The sequence below is a fragment of the Triticum dicoccoides genome, chromosome 5A, assembly GCF_002162155.2.
Source record: "Triticum dicoccoides isolate Atlit2015 ecotype Zavitan chromosome 5A, WEW_v2.0, whole genome shotgun sequence".
Lineage (NCBI taxonomy): Eukaryota > Viridiplantae > Streptophyta > Magnoliopsida > Poales > Poaceae > Triticum > Triticum dicoccoides.
This window is the reverse complement of record NC_041388.1, coordinates 148,701,218-148,724,559: the sequence shown is the minus strand read 5'-3', so window position 1 is coordinate 148,724,559 and position 23,342 is coordinate 148,701,218. Positions and strand designations below refer to the sequence as shown.

Here is a 23,342-nt window from a genome sequence, read left to right as displayed (position 1 = left end):
TCGTTCCATTCCAAGAACTTTTATTTCTGCACAAAAACAACACCATGGTAGTTCTGCTGAAAACAGCGTCAGTCCAGGGTTAGTTTCATTCAAATCATGCAAATTAGAGTCCAAAACAAGAGGAAAAGCGTGAGAAAAAGTAGATACGTTGGACACGTATCACGCCGTAGGTCACCCGCAGCCGACGGACGGTTGTGAGTGCCCTGGAAGTTGGCGACGAAACCCTCACGCATCTCGCCCCAGGAGGAGATCGATCCTACAGGCAGGTTCAGGAGCCACGAGCGCGCGCTGTCCTTGAGGGCCATGGGAAACCAGTTTGCCATAACCTTCTCAATGCTCAGCTCGTAGAGCCGTAGGAACTCAGCAGGGTCGGGGGTGCCGTCGTAGCGTGGCGGCAGGTCGGGCTTGAACTTCCCCGGCCAGACGATGCTGCGTAGCTCCGGCGTGAAGGTGCGGCAACTTGTTGTGGTCACGGGGGCCCGTCGTGGAGGTGGATCTTGATCTTGGTGCTCGTGCGCCACCGTCACAGGCGGTGCACGGTCTTGACGCGGTGGTGCTGGAAGCGCACGCGCCTATCCTTGCGGTCGCTGGACCACCTGGCAACTTTCTTCTTCATGCGCCGGCACCCTACGCGACGGGTCGCGCCGCAGGACTTCGCGCCTTGGCTTGACGATGGCGTCTTGACGGGGAGGTGGAGGAGGTGCCCCATGGGCCACGTCACCCGCAGTAGGCGACGTGCAAGGTAGCGAGAGATACGGTGCAGGAGAGCTCCCGACGGCGCTGACAAGCTCGGCGATGCAGTCCAGCCAGTCTTCGTAGAGTTCGTCGATGGGGCGGTAGCGTAGGAGCTCGCGCGCCATGAGCAGTGCAGGTTGTGCATCCGCCGAGCTGCGACGAGCATGGGACGATGAACCGGCCGGAGTCAGCGACGGGGTGGCGGTGCGTCCATCACGCCGCACGGACGGGTGCAGCGACGAAGCTTGCTGCTCATGCCCTGCCGGGCCGGTGGCGGCGTTGGTATCAGGCGATGAAGAACGATGAGGAGGCCCGCCTACGGGCTTCGTCTGGGCGACGCGAGCGGCGAGGGTGACCCGACGCTCAGCACGGGATCGACAGGCGTCGGCCATGGAAGCGGTGGAGCGGTGGCGGGTCGATTGGTGGAAGAGAGGCTCCGACGCACGCCAAATGTCGGATTTCGGGTTACGCAGACCCTTGAAAGGTTCGAACTCTGGGGTGCGTGCGAAGAACTCGTCCTCCCCATTCTGCCGGCTCGCTAATCTCACGGCTTAGCTCGATGAACCGAATGGACAAGAGATACGGAAGTTACCCAGGCTCGGGCCACCTTGCGGTGTAAAACTTTACTCCTGCTTTGTGGTGGATTGGCCTCGAGGGGCTGAGGATGAACTAGTACGATGGAGAACAGCCTCAGCAGGAGAGGTGTTCTTGAGCTCGATGAGCTGGTGGGTGTGTGGATGATCCGAATGATCCCTCTTCCTCTATGGTGGTGGATAGGTCCTATTTATAGTGGCCTTGGTCCTCTTCCCAAATAAAAGCGGGAAGGGATCCCACAACGGCTAAATTTAAAGGGAGACAACTAGTACATGCTATCCTGACAAAAATAGTCTTGGCCTGCAAAACCCTCTAGTTGTGACGCTGTGGTGGGCTCGGCGATGACCTCCGTCCTGCCGTCCTGGCGGTCTTGCTCTTGTTGCACCGGAATGGAAACCTATGCTTGATTCCTCGGGACTCCGCGCCTGCGCGTGCCTCCTTAGCACCAAAGAGGAAACTGGTAGACGGCACCCACTGGCGCCCGCCTAGCCTTGGTCATCATGGCTCACGTCATCTGAAACTTGCGAGGTGCACCTTGCATAGATATCTCCGCTCCTCGGGACCAGCCTGAGGAGGCTGCCCCACATGAAGGTCTTGGTGTCGTCCACCTTGCGAGGCATGGCCCCTCGCGAGGGTCTTGAGCTGTCGATGTTGAAGCTGGGTCGTACTAGGTCGTCGACGGAGCCACGCCATGGGCCGCAGGCAGGCAAGTCTGGCTACCCCCGTTCCTAGAACGCCGACAACCACTATAGGAAAGACAACATATATCTCATCAAAATATCGAACGAATACCAAATTCACACGATTACTTATAAAAAGACTTCTCACATGTCGTCAGGAACAAACGTAACTACTCACAAAGCATATTCATGTTCATAATCAGAGGAGTATTAATTATCATTAAGGATCTGAATATGATCTTCCACTAAATAAACCAACTAGCATCAACTACAGGGAGTAATCAACACTAGTAGCAACCCACAGGTACCAATCTGAGGTTTTGAGACAAATATCGGATACAAGAGATGAACTAGGGTTTGAGAGGGGATGGTGCTGGTGAATATGTTGATGGAGATTGACCCCCTCTCGATGAGAGGATCGTTGGTGATGACGATCGCTTCGATCTCCCCCTCACGGAGGGAAGTTCCCATGGTAGAACAGCTCCGCCGGAGCCCTAGATTGGTTCTGCCCAGGTTCTGCCTTGAGAAGGCGGCGCTTCGTCCCGAAAGCTTCCTTCTGATTATTTTCAGGTCAAGGCACACCATATAGCAGAAGATGGGCGTCGGGGGCCTGCCAGGTGGCCCACAAGACCAGAGGGCAACACAGGGGGTAGGGACCCCTCTGTTGCTTTCTTTGCCCAATATTTTTATATATTCCAAAAATATTCTCCGTGAAGTTTCTGGACTTTTGGAGTTGTGCAGAATAGGTCTCTAATATTTGCTCCTTTTCCAGTCCAGAATTCCAGTTGCCAGCATTCTCCCTCTTCATGTAAACCTTATAAAATAAGAGAGAAAGGGCGTAAGTATTGTTATATAATGTGTAATAACAACCCATAATGCAATAAATATCAATATAAAAGCATGATGCAAAATGTACGTATCAACTCCCCCAAGGTTATACCTCGTGTGTCCTCAAGCGAAAGCCGATATCGAAAAATACGTCCACATGTTTAGAGATAGAGGTGTCGATGAAATAAAATACGGACATGACAGCATCATGATCATCTTTAGAACAGCAACACATATTGTCATATAATTTCTTATGCTAAAGTAACAATTCATTCACAAGGTAAAGTATGAATCAGAAACTTTATTGAAAACCAACAAACTATGATCTCAGTCACTGAAGCAATTGCAATTTATCATAACATTGGAAAGAGTCAAAATAAGAGCTTTTTAGCAAGTCCACATACTCAACTATCATTTAGTCTTTCAAAATTGCTACCACTCACGCGATACTTATGGGTTCGAAGCTTCAGTCGGACACAGAGAAAGATAGGGGCTTATAGTTTCGCCTCCCAACCTTTTACCTCAAGGGTAATGTCAACAATAATACTTTATGAAAACCTACATCCGAGTGGATATATCTGGATCTCTCCAACATGTAGTGCTCGCCAAAGGAAAAGGCGTAAAAAGGAAAGGTGAAGATCATCATGACTCTTGTATAAGGGTAAAAGATAAAAGTAAAAGATAGACCCTTCGCAGAGGGAAGCAGAGGTTGTCATGCGCTTTTATGGTTGGATGCACACAATCTTAGTGCAAAAGAACGTCACTTTATATTGCCGCTTGTGATGAAGAACTTTATTATGCAGTCTGTCGCTTTTATTTCTTCCATATCACAAGTTCGCATAAAGCTTATTTTCCTCACACTAATAGATCATACATATTTAGAGAGCAATTTTTATTGCTTGCACCAATTACAACTTACTTGAAGGATCTTACTCAATCCGTAGGTAGGTATGGTGGACTCTCATGGCAGAACTGGTTTAAGGGATGTTTGGAAGCACAAGTAGTATCTCTACTTGCTGCGAAGGATTTGGCTAGCATGAGAGGGAAAGGCAAGCTCAACATGTTGGAGGATCCATGACAATATAACTTCTATTTGGATATAAGAAAACATAACCCATTATGTTGTCTTCCTTCTCCAACATCAACCTTTTATCATGTCATATTTTAATGAGTGCTCACAATTACAAAAGATGTCCAAGATAGTATATTTATATGTGAAGCCTCTCTTTCTTTATTACTTCCTATTAATTGCAAATTACCAAAACTATGTTTGTCAACTCTCAACAAATTTTATTCATCATACTCTGTATATGTGAAGTCATTACTCTCCATAAGGTCAATTTTTATTCCTTCTTTTAATTTAATTCCCTCAAGTTCATAGCAAGAACTCAAAGCCCTCAACTCAAAACTACTCTTTATTATTTATAACTCACAGACTCGATTACATAGATAGAGATAAAAACAAAACTCAAAGATAGATCATACTAAAAACTTTATTCTACTAGATCAAGATATAACCAAAAGGATCGAACTAAGAAAAACAATAAAGATAAAGGTGTGATGGTGATATGATACCGGGGTACCTCCCCCAAGCTTGGCAGCTGCCAAGGGGAGTGCCCATACCCATGTATTTATGTCTCTTTCTTCGGAGGTGGTAATGATGGAGTTGTTGATGTGGTAGCCCTCTTCCTCCGAATCTTGGGACGACATATTGCTTTAAATCTGCTGTAGAAACAACTCAAAACGAAAACAGGGGATTTTTGCCATGGTACGGTGGTAAAAACCTTTGGGAGATTATATAATGATTTTTTACCGACTGAAAGAAGTATTGTGCAAGAAAAGGAGACCGGAGTGCACATGAGGCGGCCACAAGGCAGGGGGTGCGCCTAGGGGGTAGGGCGCGCCCTCCACCCTTATGGCTTCCTCGTGTCTCTTTTGGACTACTTTTAATTTTCCTAACTTTTTAAATATTCCAAAACAGAGAAAAATTGCCATTAGAACAGTTTTGGAGTCGGTTTACTTACTGTACCACATACCTATTCATTTTCGGAGTCTGAAACATTCTGGAAAGTATCCCTTATGTACTCCTTCGATGTTATGGTATTAATTATATTGGTCTCAACCTTCATGGGAGTTCCTGAGATATAATGTTTGATTCTTTGTACGTTTACCACCTTCGGATTTGTTCCTTCGATGTTGTTGATTTTGATGGCACCGGAACGAAAGACCTCCTCGATAATGTAAGGACTTTCCCATTTAGAGAGAAGTGTTCCTACAAAAAATCTTAAACGAGAGTTGTATAGCAAAACATGATCACCTACATTAAACTCACGCTTTTGTATCCTCTTGTCATGCCATCTTTTAACTTTTTCTTTAAACAACTTCGCATTCTCATAGGCTTGGGTTCTCCATTCATCAAGCGAGCTAATGTCAAATAACCTCTTTTCACCGACAAGTTTGAAATCATAGTTGAGCTCTTTAATAGCCCAATAAGCTTTATGTTCTAATCGAGAGGTAATTGACAAGCTTTTTGATAAACCATTTTATACGGAGACATGCCCATAGGATTCTTATAAGCAGTTCTATAAGCCCATAATGCATCATCAAGTTTCTTAGACCAATTCTTTCTAGATCTATTAACAGTCTTTTGCAAAATCAATTTAATCTCTCTATTGCTCAATTCTACTTGACCATTAGACTGAGGATGATATGGAGATGCAATTCTATGGTTAACATCATACTTAGCAAGCATTTTATGGAAAGCACCATGAATAAAATGTGAACCACCAACAGTCATTAAATATCTAGGGACTCCAAACCTCGGAAAAATAACTTCTTTAAGCATCTTAATAGAAGTGTTATGATCAGCACTACTAGTTGTAATAGCTTCTACCCACTTAGTAACGTAATCAATAGCAACTAAAATATGTGTACACCCATTAGAGGAAGGAAAAGGTCACATATAATCAAAGCCCCAAACATCAAATGGTTCAATAACGAGTGAATAATTCATAGGCATTTCCTGACATATACTAATATTACCAATTCTCTGGCATTCATAACAAGATAAGACAAACTTATGAGCATCCTTGAAGAGAGTAGGCCAATAAAAAAACTAGATTGCAATACCTTGTGTGCAGTTCTATCTCCAATGTGGTGTCACTTGCGTAGGATCTATCCCTGTTCATGCTTAGGTACACAACATCTAATAACACCATCAACTCCTTCTTTATAAAGGTGTGGGTCATCCCAAAAGTAATGTCTTAAATCATAGAAAAACTTTTTCTTTTGCTCGTATGTGAAACTAGGTGGTATAAATTTAGCAACAATGTAATTAGCATAATCAGCATACCATGGAGTATTACAAGAAGCATTTACGACAGCTAATTGTTCATCGGGAAAGCTATCATCAATAGGCAATGGGTCATCAAGAAAATTTTCTAACCTAGACAAGTTGTCTGCAACGGGGTTCTCAGCTCCCTTTCTATCAATAACATGCAAATCAAATTCTTGTAACAAGAGAACCCATCTAATAAGTCTAGGTTTAGCATCTTTCTTTTCCATAAGATATTTAATAGCAGCATGATCAGTGTGAACAGTTACTTTGGAATCAACAATATGAGATCTGAACTTATCACAAGCAAATACCACTGCTAAAAATTCTTTTTCAGTAGTAGCATAATTTCTCTGGGCATTGTCTAGAGTTTTACTAGCATAATGAATAACATTCAATTTCTTATCAACTCTTTGTCCTAGAACAGCACCAACAACATAATCACTAGCATCACACATAATTTCAAAGGGTAAATTCCAATCATGTGGCTGAACAATGGGTGCAGAAATCAAGGCTTTCTTACATACTTCAAATGCTTCTACACAATCATCATCAAAAATAAAAGGAACATCTTTTTGCAAGAGATTAGTGAGAGGCCTAGAAATTTTAGAGAAGTCTTTAATAAACCTCCTATAGAAACCAGCATGACCAAGGAACTTCTTATACCTTTGATATCCTTATTAGGACACGACATCTTTTCAATAGCATCTACTTTAGCTTTATCAACTTCAATACCTCTTTCAGAAATTTTATGCCCCAAGACAATACCTTCATTAACCATAAAGTGGCACCTCTCCCAATTCAAAACAAGATTAGTTTCTTCACACCTCTACAAAACTTGATCAAGGTTGCCGAAGCAATCATCAAAGGAAGTTCCGTAAACGGAGAAATCATCCATGAAAACCTCAACAATCTTTTCAGAAAAGTCACAAAATATAGCATTCATACATCTTTGAAAGGTAGAAGGTGCATTGCATAAAACAAAAGGCATACGTCTATAAGCAAGAGTACTGAAAGGGCAAGTAAAAGTGGTCGTTTCTTGGTCCTCTTTTGACACATGTATTTGAGAGAAACCAGAACAACCATCTAGAAAGCAAAAATGTGTATGTTTGGATAATCTTTCTAGCATTTGATCAATATAAGGTAGAGTGTAATGATCTTTTCTAGTAGCTTTGTTCAATTTGCGAAAATCAATTTCCATTCTATAACATGTAACAATTCTTTGTGGAATCAATTCATTCTTATCATTAGGAACAACAGTAATACCTCCCTTCTTAGGGATACAATGAACGGGACTTACCCATCTACTATCAGCAATAGGATAAATTATACCTGCCTCCAGAAGCTTTAGTATTTCGTTTCTTACCACTTCTTTCATCTTAGGATTTAACCATCGTTGGTGATCAACAACTGGTGTAGCATCCTATTGCAAATTAATTTTGTGCTGACATAGAGTGGGCCTAATGCCCTTAAGAACATCAAGAGTATATCCAATAGCGGCATGGTGCTTCTTCAAAGTTTTCAATAATTTCTTTTCTTCATGCTTTGAAAGGTTAGCACTAATAATAACAGGATGTATCTTCTTTTCATCAAGATAAGCATATTTAAAAGTATCAGTTAATTGTTTAAGCTCAAACATGGGATCACCCTTGGGTGGAGGAGGATCACTAAGGATTTCAACGGGCAAATTGTGTTTCAACACAGGCCCTTGATTAAAGAATATTTCATCTATTTCCCTTCTTTCATTCATAAACATATCATTTTCATGATCTAGCAAATATTGTTCTAAAGGATCAGTAGGAGGCATGACAATAGAAGCAAGACCAATAATTTCATCCTTACTAGGCTTCTTTATCATGGGGTTGTCTACGAAATTTAGAGAAATTAAAATCATGAGACGTATCCACTAAGCCGATAGTAACAATATCTTTCTCGCAGTCTATCTTAGCATTAACAGTATTCAAGAAAGGTCTGCCAAATATAATGGGACAAAAATCATCTTGTGGGGAAGCAAGAACAATAAAATCAGTAGGGTACTTTATTTTCCCACACAAGACATCAACATCTCTAACAATCCCAATTGGTGATATAGTATCTCTATTGGCAAGCTTAATCGTAACATCAGTATCTTCTATCTCAGCAGGTGCAATATCATTCATAATTTATTTATATAAAGTAAAAGGAATTGCACTCACACTAGCACCCACATCACATAAACCATGATAACAATGATCTCCTATTTTCACTGAAACAACAGGCATGCCAATAACTGGTCTATGTTTATCTTTAATATTAGGTTTAGCAATGCTAGCAGTTTCATCACAAAAATAAATAACATGCCCATCAATATTATCAACCAAGAGATATTTAACCATAGAAATACTAGGTTCAACTTTAATTTTCTCAGGGGGTGCAGGTGTTCTAGTATAACTCTTACGAACCACAGTTGAAGCTTGAGCATGTTCCTTTATTCTAACAGGAAAAGGTGGTTTCTCAATATAAGCAGTAGGAACAATAGGATCGACGTTATAAGTAATAGTTTCTTCTTCAACTTTAATAGGTTCTACTACTTTCACTTCAATGGGAGGATTATATTTAAACCACTTCTCCTTAGGGAGATCAACATGAGTAGCAAATGATTCACAAAAAGAAGCTACTATCTCAGAGTCAAGTCCATATTTAGTGCTAAAATCTCGAAAAACATCGGTATCCATAAAGATTTAACACAATCAAACTTAAGGTTTATACCTGACTCCTTAACTTCATCGAGTTCCCAATCTTTAGAGTTGCATTTAATTCTTTCCAATAAATCCCAGTTTAACTCAATATCCTTCTTCATAAAAGAACTAGTACAAGAAGTATCGAGCATGGATCGATCATTATGAGAAAGGCGAGCATAAAAGTTTTGAATAATAATTTCTCTTGAGAGCTCATGATTGGGGCATGAATATAACATTGACTTAAGCCCCCCCCTAGCTTGAGCGATACTTTCTCCTTCACGAGTCCAAAAATTATATATATAATTCCGATCACGATGAACCAGATGCATAGGATAAAACTTCTGATGAAATTCCAATTTCAATAGGTTGTAGTTCCATGATCCAATAACATCACATAGCCTGTACCATGTCAACGCCTTTTCCTTCAAAGATAAAGGGAAGACCTTCTTCTTGACAACATACGCGGGTATACCTGCAAGCTTAAATAATCCACAAACTTCATCCACATAGATTAGGTGCATATTGGGATGTAATGTTCCATCTCCTGCATAAGGATTAGCTAGCAGATTCTCTATCATGCCCGAAGCAATTTCATAATAAATATTTTCAGTAGGTGCAGTAGGTTGAGGAGCAACTCTTTGCTCTTCCGGTCGAGGTGAAGATACCCCGAACAAGCCCCTAAAAGGATTATTTTTCATAGTAACAAGTGACAGTAAATTTCAGCACACTATATAAATGTTTCCTTACTAAATTCCACTTACCAAAGATGCTTCACTCCCCGGCAATGGATCCAGAAAAGAGTCTTGATGACCCACAAGTATAGGGGATCTATCATAGTCCTTTCGATAAGTAAGAGTGTCAAACCCAACAAGGAGCAGAAGGAAATGACAAGCGGTTTTCAGCAAGGTATTCTCTGCAAGCACTGAAATTATCGGTAACAGATAGTTGTGTGATAAGATAATTCGTAACGAGTAACAAGTAATAAGTAAGAAAAGTAACTAAGGTTCAGCAAGGTGGCCCAATCCTTTTTGTAGCAAAGGACAAGCCTGGACGAACTCTTATATAAAGAAAAGCACTCCCGAGGACACATGGGAATTACTGTCAAGCTAGTTTTCATCATGCTCATATGATTCGCGTTCGTTACTTTGAAAATTTGATATGTGGGTGGACTGGTGCTTGGGTGCTGCCCTTCCTTGGACAAGCCTCCCACTTATGATTAACCCCTCTCGCAAGCATCCGCAACTACGAAAGAAGAATTAAGATAAATCTAACCATAGCATGAAACATATGGATCCAAACCAGCCCTTTACGAAGCAACACATAAACTAGGGTTTAAGTTTCTGTCACTCTAGCAACCCATCATCTACTTATTACTTCCCAATGCCTTCCCCTAGGCCCAAATCATGGTGAAGTGTCATGCGGTCGACGTTCACATAACACCACTCCAGGAAAGACAACATACATCTCATCAAAATATCGAACGAATACCAAATTCACATGATTACTTATAACAAGACTTCTCCAATGTCCTCAGGAACAAATGTAACTACTCACAAAGCATATTCATGTTCATAATCAGAGGAGTATTAATTATCATTAAGGATCTGAACATATGATCTTCCACCAAATAAACCAACTAGCATCAACTACAAGGAGTAATCAACACTACTAGCAACCCACAGGTACCATCCAAGGTTTTGAGACAAAGATCGGATATAAGAGATGAACTAGGGTTTGAGAGGGGATGGTGCTAGTGAATATGTTGATGGAGATTGACCCCCTCTCGATGAGAGGATCATTGGTGATGACGATGGCTTCGATTTCCCCTTCCCAGAGGGAAGTTCCCATGGTAGAACAGCTCTGTCGGAGCCCTAGATTGGTGCTGCCCAGGTTCTGCCTTGAGACGGCGGCGCTTCGTCCTGAAAGCTTCTTTCTGGTTTTTTTCAAGTAAAAGCACACCATATAGCAGAAGATGGGCGTCGGGGGCCTGCCAGGTGGCCCACAAGACCGGAGGGCAACCCCAGGGGGGTAGGGGCCGCCCTCCAACCTTGTGGATGGCAGGTGGCCCCCTCTGTTGCTTTCTTCGCCCAATATTTTTCATATATTCCAAAAATATTCTCCGTGAAGTTTCAGGACTTTTGGAGTTGTGCAGAGTAGGTCTCTAATATTTGCTCCTTTTCCAGTCCAGAATTCTAGCTGCCGGTATTCTCCCTCTTCATGTAAACCTTATAAAATAATAGAGAAAATGCATAAGTATTGTGATATAATGTGTAATAACAGCCCATAATGCAATAAATATCAATATAAAAGCATGATGTAGAATGGACGTATCAGCAGACCAGCCCACAAGGGGGCTGGTGCGCCCCCTCACTTGTTTTGGGCTAGCCCCTCCCGCCTTTCCCTCTCATGGGAGAAAGGAAGGGGGGCACCCTCCCCTGCCTTTCCCTGCACTCCATATAAGGAAAGGGGGGCGCGGCTTGGGAGGGACCCCACATAGGATTCCTCCTACTTGGGCGCCTCCTTTGGCTGCTCCTCCCTCACTCCCACCTATATATATGTGGGAGGGGGCGCCTAGCAAAAAACAGACAATTTCCTAGCCGTGTGTGGCGCCCCCCTCCATCGTTTACAACTCCGGTCATATTTTCGTAGTGCTTAGGCGAAGCCCTGCGAAGATCACTTCACTATCACCATCACCATCACCACACCATCATGCTGCCGGAACTCATCTACTACCTCGTCGTCTTGCTGGATCAAGAAGGCGGAGGACGTTACCGAGCTGAACGTGTGTAGAACGCGGAGGTGTCGTACGTTCGGTACTTGATCGGTTGGAGCATGAAGAAGTTCGACTACATCAAACGCGTTGTTAAACGCTTCCGCTTACGATCTATAAGGGTACGTAGACATACTCTCCCTCGTTGCTATGCATCTCAATGGATAGATCATTGCGTGTGCGCATATATTTTTTGTTTTCCATGCAACAATTCCCAATAGGACGTGGACGGTCCGTCACTATCCACCTGCCACACGCGCTCCCGAAAGTTGGACGGCGACACGTAGGAGTCGCGACTGGCGGTGTTCTCTTCCTCGACCGCCTGCGTTGCTATGCGGTCGCGTCTGGCTGCGTCGACACTACGTTGAGAGCGGAGCATTGAGCACGCGCGGTCTCGTAGAGCGCCATCTGCTCCGCAACAAAGTTGGGGTTTGTCATGGCCATGGCCTCCTTGTTCGCGCGCTCGTCATAGATTTGGCCCTCCGCCAATCGGTGCTGCTTGAGGAGGAGCAGTTTGTACCTCTGCTCCTCCTGCGCCTGCCGGAACATCGACATAGGAGCCGACGCAGGCTGCTCCACATCAACCATGGAGACATCATAGTGCGCCTCCTCCATGGTCATGCCAGCATGCACCAGTGCCGGCTCCGACGTGGTGTCGGTGTCGACCCCCGTTTCCATTGTGGGGTCGTCTTCGGAGAGCTCAAGGGGTATGGCCGGCAAGCGGGCCTCGATTCGCCCAGCACGGCGGCTCTCCCAGGTAGCAGCACGGGCGGCGATCTCCTTCTTCATCTTTGTACAGGCTCTCCCACAAAGCCTTCCCGCTCGCGGTCATGATGGATCTGGTGCAAGGGATGAGGATGTGGAGCGGATGTGTTATGGTGTGGAGTTTAGCCGGGTGTGGCTGCCTTTAAATAGCGGATTTCGGTGAGGCCAATTGTCCGGGTGTGTTAATGCGCGGCACCGGAGATGGTTCCTCGGCTGGGAAGCCTGCTTAATGACAGCATACGGACGGACGAGCATTGACGGGTGTGGTAGATATTCATCTCGTCCCGTACAACAAATGTTGCTCCGGCATTGCAAAGACGTGGACACCAGGGCATGGCGTGGGCGGTGCTCTTAGCCGGCGCCAGTGAGAGGCCACGTCCACTCTATGCCGACGTCAGTGCAGAGCAGCCGCTCTACAGTGGCATGAATGCGGGCAGCTGGCGCTGGGTGGGAACGCACGCGGGCGCGGGAGGAGGATTTTTGATGGGCTAGGATAGTGAGGAGCGGGCGTGGCAACGGTCCAGACGCCCATGAAGCCCCTCATCTCTGGTTTGCAAAAAAAAATGTGTCCACACCACTAAGAAGACCGATACATCACCACGTTGAAGGGTTTCCCGGATCTGGATTGTTCGGTCCAGAAGTATAAGGGTGGTTTGATGGTCGATGGTGAAGATGCCCATATCTTTACCTCTTTACCTACTAATAAAGCGGTTACTGCTTCTGTTCGTACGTTGTCGTACTTTTTGCAGAAAAGTGCTTGTAGTTTTTGGTAATTGAAGCCGCAGTCCCTGTTTAAGTGAATCTGACAGATAACATTTCATTTTTTCAGAAAACCCCCTGCATTTGTTAGTTTTCCACCCGCGATCCTTACCCAGTTTCCCCTCTGCCCCGACTAAAAAAATCCCCTCTGCGCCGGCCGGAGCCTGACGGCCCGATTCAACGCCTCCTGCCGGAGACCGCCCGCCGCCGACGAGGGGCACGCCGGTGATCTCCCCCAGCCCGCCTGCCCCTCTTTCATCTCCGTTCTACTCCTTCTCTCTTGGCACCCTCGAGCTCGCCTCGATCCATGGCCTCTCCTTAAACCTAAAACCTAGCTCCGGTCACGGCCACGACCGGCTTCGCAGCTCCTGGCCGCCATCGCCTGCGCCTCCCCCCGCGTCTCCCTCACTGCAGCACCGTGGCTGTACGTAGCCAGCGCCATCAGCTACAGCCCCGCTCTAATCCACCTGCAAGCCATGGACAACGGCCATGGAGGACGCACCTCTGGCTGCTCACTCGTCGCTGGCCTACCAGTACCTCCACCAACATCTCATCCATCTAGATCAGGGGCGCTTTAATTTCAGCAGATTTTCTTCTTCTTTGCAACATGGTAATTTGCTGGGATAGAGTCTTGATTTTAATTATTGTAGAATGGCAATCTGCTTTATGTTGGCTTTATCATCTGAGGATAATCCAGATGTTTCCTATGCCTTGAAGAGTTGTTGATGGATGATATACATAGGCTACCAAGTGGTAGCTCCAATGTTGCAATTGAGGTCATCAATGGGTGCTTCTCCTGGGATGGCTCACCTGAGATACCAATGCCGAAGGATCTGAATTTTCAAGCTCAGCAAGGCATGCATGTTGCACTCTGTGGGACGGTCGGCTCTGGAAAATCAAGTTAGCTCACTTGAATTCTTGGTATGGTGCCAAAGCTATTAGGAGAGGCCAAGACTTGCGGAGCAATGACATATGTCAGCCACACGGCATGGATACAGAGCGGCAAAATTCAGGACAACATACTGCTCTGCAAGGAGATGGAGAGTGAGAAGTATGGCAGGATCCTTGAGTGGTATTCGCTAAAGAAATACTTGGAGATCAAAATCATTGGAGAGTGAGGCTGCACTCTTAGGGCATCTCCAGCCGCGCCCCCAACAGGCCCTCCCCAGGCGATTTTGCCGCGCCGGCGGCAAAAAAAGGCCCCAGTCGCGCCCCCAGAAGTCCGTTTTTCGCCGGCTCGGGCCAAAACTGGTGCCGGCGGACCCAGGCCGAACTCGGCGCCCTGGGGGGCGCTTGGGGAGCCGGCACAAGCGAAAAAGGTGCGTGGGCCCGCCCTGGAAGCGACCCGAGGGCCTTTTCCCGCTGTTTCTTGACGCTTTTCCCTCGCATCTCTCCCGCTCGCTCGCCTTCCTCCCGCCATTCTCTCCCTTTCTCCCGCCAAACCCCCTCCCGCTCGCCGCGAAGAAGCACGCCATGCCGCCGAAGAAGTACGCCATGCCGCGCGCGGCGGCAACCGCGACTGGCGCCGTGGCCCAGCCGAAGCAGAGGAAGCCGAGGGCGCCTCCATCGAAGCCACCGGGCCTGTCGAACATCGAGTGGAGGGTGGAAGTTCAGCGGCGCGAAGCAGTCACCGCCGACAGGCGGAACAGGGCCATAGCCAAGAAGGCCCGCGACAACGCGGCGCGCGCGGCGGTGTCTTCCTCATCGGTCGACCAGGTGGGGATGAATCCACCCGTCGTCAGCCACGCCCGGTACGCACCCTGGGGACAGCAAGGCGCCGGATCTCCATGGGGTTCATCGTCGCCCGGCTACACCGACGGCGACGCGCACGGTGGGTTCAACCCAAACGCGACCTTCCCTCGTGGTCACCCCGCTACGCACACGCCCTCGCCCGCCTTCGTCGGCGTGCAGTACCCTCCATACAACTACTCGCCGCCCGCCGCCTACACGTCCACACCGACGCCCCATCTCTACCGCGGACCGCTACCCTTCTCGCACCTCGGCGACGCCGACGACACAGGAGCCGACATGGACGACATCATCGCGACAGGATCGACCGCGGCCGCCGCGTCTCCCGGGTTCGCCACCCAGGACGAGGTAGTGGACCTCAGCGGCGACATGGAGGCCGAGCTCGGCTACGTCTACGGCGACGACACGCGGGAACCTGAGGAGGAGGAGGACGAGGAGGAGGAGGAGGAGGAGGAGCCGGCTCCTGTTCCGACGAAGGGGCGCCAGAAGAAGAAGAAGCGGGCGGCTAGGTCAGGCGAACCGCGCATCAAGTGGGCGTCCAAGGAGGAGGAATGCCTCGCCGAAGCATGGAAAGTCGTCTGCCTCGACCCGACCACCGGCGCGAACCAGAGCTTGGAGACGTACTGGGACCGCATCAAGGCCGATTTCGACGAGCGGAAGCTCGTCGACCGCTACTTCAAAGGCGTCTACATGCAGCACGGCTCCAAGGCGATGGCGAACCATTGGGGGCGTATCCAGTTGGCGTGCAACAAATGACATGGAATCGTCGAGGAGGTCGCGGCTCGCCCGGAGAGCGGCGCCAGCGTTGAGGATCAGGTACGCACGCCGTTCGCCCGCATATCTTCGTCCCCTACGCCCGTCACCCGCCAACTGTTTGTCCCTCCGTGCAGCTGCTGCATATGTTCGCCATGTATCGGGGCGACAACCAAGACGCCGACTTCAAGCACCTCCACGTCTACAAGCGCATTGACAAGTGCGAGAAGTGGGCGGAAGTCCGACGTGCCCTCGACAAGGCCAAAGAGACATACAAGCCGGACGCGGCGACTCCGGGCGCGTCAGAGGGACGGCCGGACGGCCACAAATTGGCAAAGAAGGGGAAAAGCGCCGACGCGGAAACCGCGCGAGTGCAGGAGTCCATCGAGCATTGCCTCGCCGACGCCCAGGCCCGGGCCGTCCTACGCGAAGAGAAGACCGAGGCGCGGTGGTCGTCTCTAATGAAGAACAACGCCATCAAGCTCGACCTGCTCCAGACAAACGTCGCCGCGAAGAAGAGAAACACCGACATGGCTTTTCTGATGGGCGGGGCGGACATGCTCCAGAGCAACGACGAGAAGCTCAAGGCGTGGTACCTGGTGCAGCGTGGCCTCATCCTGAACGAGCTGCCGACGGCAACATCGACGACGCTGACGACGCCCACGACCACACGGATGCCAAGCCCGAACGACGCCTCTACATCACCGCCCAGCAGTGCCGAAGCCGCGCCGACGCAGCCCTGCACCAAAGCAGCTCCGACACCGACGAGCCTGCGCACGCCGACTCTGCCAACGCCTGGAGCCGACCCCGCCGAGTGAATCGCCGTGCACGGCGGTGCTCTGTTTTTTGTAACGCCAGACTATGTCCGATCGCCGGATTTGCGGCGTCTTTTGAGAGAGGGAACGACCAAGTTTGAATTTCCCGCATCCTGGGGCCGGCACGTGGGGGCGTGACTGGGAGCTAGGTCGCCCCCAGGGGCCGAACTAGCGCCAGCACGCTCCCAGGCCGCTCTATTTAGGCGCCCTAGGGGGCCGAACGGCTGGAGATGCCCTTAGTGGCAGGCAGAAACAAAGGATTCAGATAGCTCGAGCATTGTGATGTATGCTGACAACTATTTTGTTCCATGATCCGTTCAACACAATTGATGCTCATATAGGACCCCAATTTTCCAAGGTAAAAATACAACCTCTTTTTGTTACTGAACCTTTTTCCTACAATATCCGTATTTGTTCCGCTTGAAAAAGCTAGCACTGATCTTTTGATAATGTCATGTAGAATCTTTGCTGAACTCCCTTGGTGTTAGTTGTTCTTGAACCGAAGAAACGTGCGGTCTGCAATTGACATCATTCAGTTCCTTGATGAAAACAAAGTTGCATGTCTTTTTAGTCTAAACGTAATATTATGCCTTGGAGCATATGACGGGGGATAAAACGCAGTTATGAATTGCATTGCACATGCATGAAGGCGAATGATTTTTCTGGATGGCATTGCCATCTGGTACGTTGTGTTTATCAGTGAGTAATTGGTACAAAGTTCAGATTATCAGTTTATGTTTGTCTTGGCAGATCGATGGTTTCGCCGCGGTCGTCGGGAGAAATATCATCAATGGTAGGGGAAAAGCAGGTAGGCTGAGGCGGGCACCCACACCAAGTGTCCGACCCAGGAAGGTAGCCCTGCAGCTCCGCCTCGTGCCACTCCCCATCTCTATGTTGGTGTCAGACCCACCGCAAGGTAGAGGCAGAAGAGGAGGTCGGGAAGAGAAGCTGCAAGGTAGGAGGCTTTTGATCTGAAGGCAAGTTGGACGATCTGCTCACAAAGACACACTACTTGAAAAGATTGATCAGGTCACAAATGTACCTTGGCTATGTCTCTCACTGTGTGTTGAACAATGTTTTGCTTATTTTCATCTTGGTTGCTGACATTGGTGGTGTTATCTGTCAGAGAAAGTCGTTGAAGTGGAAGAAGCTGAACCTGTAGAAGAGCTGAAAAAGGACGTGGTAGAAAGAAGGAAGCGAAGCGTAAACAGTATAATGATGTGAGTTCAGATTTCCTATGCTTTCTTCCCTTCTTCATCAATATGATATCATAGCTGTCTTCTAGATTATGCGAATGTCTTTGGTTGTCATATACTGTGGATGCATTGTAGTTTGATGTGTCGTCTGTATTAACTGCTCAACAAACTTTCCTTGAATAATTATACAGAGACTGTTCTATCTCTTATTGTTTCATAAAATTCTAATTAACCGCTCAACTTGTGACAGTACTACCTCGCCAAGCCGCGCATCCAGGACGCGACGCTTGCTGGAAAGCTGGTCAAGTAGGCCCTCGACTGCGAGTTTTAGCTGATTGATCCTGCGCATTAGCCTAATTGTTACAATAAACAGACTTACAACAATGATGCTTTCTATATTGAATTCTTATATCCGACCTCATCATTGCTTAGTTTCCTTTCCTGATGTCAAGACACAAAGAATTTGAGATTCAATTTATCTTTTTTAGTTTTCACACTAGAGTGCTTCATTTATATGTATTACTGTAGACACATGGGAATCCTCAAGGTGTCAGGCTTGTTCTTATTATTGCTCATGCAACCCTAAACTTTAGTTAAATGTACTACTTTTCAGGTTTTAGTGTCTGGATCATCAGTACAAAATAGAGTCGATGGTATATGTCAATTCTGTATTGGTTCTAGGCAAGTAGGTTGACATGTTCATCTGTTATCATGAGTGTCGTGTTTACACTTGCAGTTCAGATATTAAGCTTAAGCTAAAGATCTGACTGTACTGTCTAGAGGTGGAATGGGTAAGCTCTCTTTATGGTCCTTTTTGTTGAATATCTTGCAAATGCCACACTAAAGTGGGTATCAGTCCAGTATGTTCTTGTGTCTATGGATCCGGGAAATGTTGACGCTTTATTGGTTTTGGTCACAAAAATGTTAGCTGTACATGCTTTCATCTTGATTATATGGACTTCTTAAGTAATACTACTTCTCATTTAGTTCATTGAAGTAATGATACAATCAATTGGATGTTTTTCTACGGTTATGGATCTAGCGGAAAAATGTTGTTTTCACATCATTGTTTTAATCCAATGTTCAGCTTTCATGCTATAAGCTTTACTGCTTTAGACATTTTCGTAGGAAATGCTGAACGTTTGTATCAATTGAATTAATGTGGCCTTACATGTAATGTCGGTACTGTTAAATTTGTAGATATCTTATCTTATTCAGCAGTAACTTTATTTTCTTTTCACTTCTTTTTTATAAATGTCATGAAGTCAGTTATAATAGTGATTTCTTTTCCTTCTGAAAGAAATTGTTTGTCTGCTTTTGGTTTCAATTTTAAGGCCAGCTCGGTACAATCTGCAACTACTTATAGACTACTTCATCTGGATGGGTTTGCAACTCTTTGTACAGTTTGCTTCAATACTTCTGTTACCATTCTACTATCTGCTGCTATTTTTCCATTTGTTCAGTTGCTACCTCTACCCACCAAGTTGATTTTCTGCAGATAGAGTTGAAGGTGAGGGTCGTCTATGGGCCATCGTCCGACATGGTGGCCAACAAGTTGAGGTGAACGTAGGCAACGTTGGTCATGCTCAATAGGTAATGTCACAGCAGCTGAATTTCTTCATAACTGGCATAGGCAGTTATCTTCTTATGTGCTGCTATTTCTAGAGGTAACCCCCTAATCAAATAAAATTGTGGCATCTGATTCATCATACAGTATTTGTGCTTGGCGGAATAAACTTCTAAGATGACTTTCTATACTTTGTTAGGTGAATGGTATGTATAGCATGCATGTACCATCATATACATCTAGCCTGCCCGTAAGTGCAGTAAGAAATAATGATACGGTGAGCTAGGGTGAGAATTTTAAAGTGTTGAAGACAGAATCAGGCTTTTATTTCTTAAATTATTTGAAGTGGATCATATATGTAAAACTTCAAATAATTTCTGAAGCCACTAGATGTTGCAGCGTAGAACTACTACTTCAACTTGAAAAGGGTCCATGATTTTTTCATAGCTGCATTGTTAGCTTATCTATTGATTGTGGTTTTCTTCCTGGTAGTTATAACTAAGTTTTCGCTTTACTGTAAACTACACATATGCATTTGTGAAGGGCATGGAGTTTTTTTCTTCAGAAGCAAAGATCGTAAGCTTCTCTTATTCCCAGCAAAGCTCTCTACTTTATTTCGACTGTAGAGTAGAGGGGCAAAGACAATTTATGAGCAGAATGGTAGTGAAGAGAGGAGCTGCACAGTGGCTTCTCGGCGTGACAACTATTTTTTTACCTTTTTTTTACCTTTACTGTTTTGCAATAGTTGACTTGATGTTTTTCTTTGGCTGCTTTGCTGTGAACAATGGTTGGTTGTAGCTGCTGCCTCTAGCATTGTATGGTTGAAGTGTTTTGTCTTTGATGCAATCCAAATTTTGGCAGCAATTGTTTTGGAGACACAGGAGAAGACTTGGGGCGACGTAGCAGTGTGTGGGGCGGGCGGCGCGTTGGGAAAAGCCACAACAACACCTGCGCTTCAATCAATTACAATGGCCTCTGATCGAACCATACTAAGCGAGTGTAAAGGAATTGACAAAGTGCAAAATTGTTCAAAGAAATATGACTTGGGGCGACGTAGCAGTGTGTGGGGCGGGCGGAGCGCCGGGAAAGGCCACAGCAACACCTGCGCTTCAATCGATTACGATGGCCTCTGATCGAACCATACTAAGCCAGTGTAAAGGAATTGACAAAGTGCAAAAGTGTTCAAAGAAATATAGAGGGTGGTCCCACATCTCAAAATAGAGGGAGAACTCAGTTGTGTCATTTTATCCAACTATATATCAAACATGTGCCTTTTTTGTCAAGGACAAAGAAAAGTGTACTATGAAAGGAAATGTGTGCCATTTTTGTCAAATGCCTCCTATCCCACCCCCACCCATGTGTTTCTCCTAAGTCATCTGCCCTTCCCATGCTGCCTTTGCCTCCTTCGTGAATCACCAGATCATCATCGATGTTGGCGGCACCCGCACCATTGCCCCATCCACTTCTTCATCCTCCTCTCCTACCTGCAAGTGCCGCAAGCTATGGCCAACGATTTTTACTATGTTGTTGACAGTGTAAAAGTATCACGTTCTGGAACCTACACACTTAAATGTCTGTTAGAGATGTTTATCACATCATAAACTATGTGTTCTACACATGCCAACTGCACAGAGGGAAGGAAAATAAGCGGCGATATGGATGAGATGTCGCGTTGAAATAGAGGACCAGGATCTGCTCCAGGGAGAGGGTCTTAACTAAGGACCTGAGCTATTTTTCTATCTCCCGTTGCAACGCACGGGCATTTTTGCTAGTTCTATTTATGCGGCGGTCAGCGTGTTTACCTGTGCACGTTCCATGACAAATCTCAAGAGTAGCACTTTGTGGTCCGAAGCTAAACGGATTATTTTCTCCGGACAATGTCCTGAATCTCGATTGCAAAGACAGCCACAGCAAATAAACTCCATGTAACGCACGGACCACAGGTACAGGAGGGTCTTGTTGGAGTAGAATCCGACCGAGGCAATACTACGCCGAGCTGGACCCGCCGCGCCGGATGACAAGCGGAGGAGGCAGTTGGATCAGAACTCGGAAGTGCGTACTATCCCACGGCCTCGCGGGCCCGATATGATAGCCTCCATCTCAAGTCTCTGCGTTCGCCCGGAAAAGCGTTTCTCGCCACCAAGTGCGCTGACACGTATGCACGTCCCCCGGATGTTTTTAAACAGGTTTCAAGCCAGCCGACAAGGTCAGTGGGCCCCGGTAAATCGGCTTTCGCGGGGCGGGCGGGCAGCGGACCAACCCACGCGCACGAACGGTATTTCTGATTGGTCCTCATCGGCACCCACCGGCTGCACCTGCTTGCGTTGCGATACTAATAATCAAGCCGTTGGTGTCATCAAGCTCTTTGCAGGACACCGTTCGATTGCACATCGTGCATGCATCGTCCATTCACCAGTCGTCTACGAAGTAGTTTGTTGCGTTGCATCGTCTGAGCTGGCGTCTTGGGCTCTTGGCGTCGCCGATCTTAGGCCAACCGGACCTATCTAGTCACCTGGTGTCCATTTTGGTCACACAGTCATATCTGTAAAATTTGTCCGTTTTGCATCTGGTCCGTTTCATTTTCACAGCCGCGTGGGGCTGGCCACTTAACTCCCACCCCTCAAATTAATTGCGCACATGCGGGCAGACCCACCTGTTAGCCTACCAGCCGCGCAAGGCCTCGTCCTTTTACCGTGGAAGCCGTGGACCAGCCAGTCCAAACTTCCACTCTCGGCGACGCCTGCCTCCTTAAAACCCGGCAGGCCAAACCCTAGCCACCGGCCGCCGAAGCTCCACCCCCTTTCCTCCACCCCGTCCTCACCGTCGGCCATGGGGTGGCACTGGATCGACGGCCACAAGGGGCAGCATGACCATGAGGCTGGGTCCTCCTCTGATCGCCGCAGCTGCTCCACCCCTCCACCCCCTCCTCCTCATGCGCCGTTCTTCATCGCCCCGCCAACGGCCAACCCTCGCAATCGGATGTACGTGAAGGCCGATATCTGCAAGCGCTACTCGGAAACGGGAAAGCCGCTGCCACGGAGCGACGTCCACCGCCCCAACAACTGGAACTTGTCGGCAGATCGTGTGCCCATCCCACCGGTCCCCGTCGACAATCGAGCCTGTCGCGAGGAGATCCAGCATGATCGCGCCCTTCTACACACCCCCCGACCCCTCGTCAATGACGCCAGGTACGCCGTCAACTCCCCGATGTGGGACACGTGGTTCCAATACGAGCACGACATGCAGCGGCAGACGAATTTCGCCGGTCGTGGTCCGAGCATGCCATGGGCGCGACCGTGCGTGGATCCGCGGGCTCACCCCGACGCCGTCCCCGTTCCCGCCACCACCACCTCCCATGACTACCGAGGAGGAGGAGGAGGAGCTCATGCAGCGGGTTCTGGAGGAGTCCATCCACGACCACGACGAGGCCCAGTGGTACAGGCTCAAGGTGATGATGTGTACCGACCAAACCTCAAACAGTCTGATCTCTATGCTCTAGTGTCATCCCTGGATCAGTAATGCTGACACCACATAGTACTCGGAGGATTTATAACAGAGTAGCAATCACACACTTATTACATCGAGTGTCTCAAGAGAGAACTTATTACAATAAATATGGCTTAAGGCCATCTAATAACGATAACAACGGAAGGCTTGGAGGATAAGTGAGTCCATCAACTCCAACGGCATCACTGAGTATAGAACCACGGCCTAAAAACTCCTAAATCATCGTCTGAAAAGTCTGCAACATTAACGTTGCAGCCCGAAACGGGTCAGCACATGGAATATGCTGGCAATGTAACACATAGAGAGTAATGGAATGAAACAGCTATACTATATGCATATTTGGCTGGTGGAAAGCTCTATGGTTACAGTTTTGCGTAAAGCCAATTTTTCCCTACTACAAAGGAATAAATTTATTTAACTATCATGGTAGTTGTTAAACATTGAGAATGGTTGACAGCATTCTCAATCCCAATTAAGCATCATTATTAACAAAACCCAACAAAATTAATTTTTAGAGTCACATATTGAGATTCACATGATAATCTAGGTACTAGATACTCAAGATGTCCA

General features: G+C 47.0%; 1 long non-coding RNA gene across 1 annotated transcript; it reads left to right on the top strand.

Moving 5' to 3' along the window:
* Positions 1 to 17,672: 17,672 nt before the first annotated feature.
* LOC119300567 lies at positions 17,673 to 18,192 on the top strand. Its single transcript, XR_005146459.1, has 2 exons — positions 17,673 to 17,722; positions 17,949 to 18,192. It is a non-coding gene; the product is annotated as an uncharacterized LOC119300567 (long non-coding RNA).
* Positions 18,193 to 23,342: the final 5,150 nt, after the last annotated feature.